Source organism: Cyprinodon variegatus, unplaced genomic scaffold (assembly GCF_000732505.1).
Source record: "Cyprinodon variegatus isolate N-32 unplaced genomic scaffold, C_variegatus-1.0 Scaffold31, whole genome shotgun sequence".
Lineage (NCBI taxonomy): Eukaryota > Metazoa > Chordata > Actinopteri > Cyprinodontiformes > Cyprinodontidae > Cyprinodon > Cyprinodon variegatus.
In genome coordinates, this window is record NW_015150484.1 from 796698 (window position 1) to 798790 (window position 2093).

The following is a 2093-nucleotide window of genomic DNA, read 5'->3' on the forward strand; positions in this document are numbered from 1 at the left end:
AAGAGCTCCTGTGTGTCGCTGAATGTGTGCAATTATGACTGAAAGACATCTTCTGCCTCCTTCTGTTTACTACAGCGTGTTGAATTCATGTTAATGTTTATTTAAAGACATTTCACTTAGTGGAAAAAATTGCAGGGGGAATAAAAAAATAAATAAAAACATCTTATCAACCAAGTCTTTTGCAAGCCACATGCGGTAACTGAAGTGCTCTACTGTCGAGCAGTGTTTTCACACGTAAGGAATTTGCTGAGGTGCTTCACATAGACAAGCAACCATTGAGTTTAATAGAATATAAAATATAGAATAAATGCATCAATGTTGTATGAAGAGCACATCAACAGTTATTAGAAAAGAAGCTCTTTATTATCTGCATTATGTACCTATATATACCGGTAGACCAGGGGTCCTTCAGTTTAACAACCAGCCAGGCACTGGAGTGGATGGTGCTGTGATTTATTTTTTTCCTCTAGCACAGGGCGAACTCTCGCACCCTGGAAGTTTTGTGAGTTTTTTTATTTATTTATTTTTATCTTTTCACTAATGCTTTCAATAAAATACAGCAATTTATTCTGAAAAGCAAGCTGGAGCAGACTAAGGTGAAAGGTTAACCCACAGACTGGACAATCTTAACAACTGTCAACAGAACAATGAGATCTGCAGTAAGGAGGCCCCAACAGGGTAAAGTTCTGGTTCCGGTCCTCTTTACCTGCAGAAATGATTAGATGACTGCGGTTGTTGGCCTCATCTTGCAAAGGGAAAACAGAAAGGTGATGTGTGACTTTGTGGAGTGGTTAAGATAAAACTCTTCAGATTAATGAAAGAAAGCGAGAAACCAGACGCATCACTACCACCGTGCATTCATTTGATAAAAGTAGGTAAGTAATGACAATGAATAAGATGTTTGCCCCAGAACTGTAACGTATTTTAAATGCTGCTTTGACACCAAACATTTCTCCCTGTGACACAAATTAATTTGAACTATTCAGAGAGTTTATTTTGTTGAGATTCTGTGGAAAGAACCTCCTTTTGTGACAGCCTAGCTAAAGTAAACATGGCTCTGTGGTGTAGGCCTCCCGATTGGGTTCTAAATAGTCTGTGAGTTCGAATGTGTGAGGTTGGCAGAGATGTTAACTGACCNAAATTAGACAGCATAGATGCTTAAATAAATGTATGTAGTTGTTAGCAAAAGCTGTAGGAAAGTATAGTTTGTCTTTATTTGGAAAATATGGTGTTAATTGACCCGCTTTCAGCCACCCCTCAGTGTACATTGGTTACTGCCTGGCCACCCTTATTAACATTTTCTGGCTACGTCTCTGTCCCTTCAAAGGAAGGCTGATATCTGCAGTGGGACATTTTTGTCCCTCTTTACTTCCTGCAGCCCCCAGACTCTATAATAAGGCAATCAAAATAGTCTTCAAATGGTATATAAACTGTTAAATGTTTATCTGGTTCTCTTAGTTTGCAACGTATTTTAAATGCTGCTTTGACACCAAACATTTCTCCCTGTGACACAAACAAATTAATTTGAACTATTCAGACAGTTTATTTTGTTGAGATTCCTTGGAAAGAACCTCCTTTTGTGACAGCCTAGGTAAAGCAAACATGGCTCTGTGGTGTAGGCCTCCCGATTAGGGTCTAAATAGTCCTTGAGATCAAATGTTTGTGGTTGGCAGAGATGTTAACTGACCTTTTTCCTGACCCTAGACCTGTATAGCTCCTGAATGAAGGGAAAGTCATTTTCTACCATTCTATCTGCAGACCTATCTTTCTTTGTTGATGAGCTAGGGTAGACAGAATACAAAGCAGGCTGAATTATGGTGATATGGAAGATCTTTAAAAAATAGCGCTGTTCATGTATATTTTTAACATGGAACAACCCTTCCTGCCCCAGGACATTTTTTTTTCTAGAACTGCCAAAAAGAGCTCATCAGTGGGGTGGAGGACTCCCTCAGGGCCACATTTTTATTTTTTTAAACGCCCCTCAGACATTAAAATACCATTTTTTATTTTTTATATATATATATTTTTAAATTACTAGCATTATTATGTGTGAAATAAAGTATCGAGCTTAAATTGGTAAGATTAATCTTTAT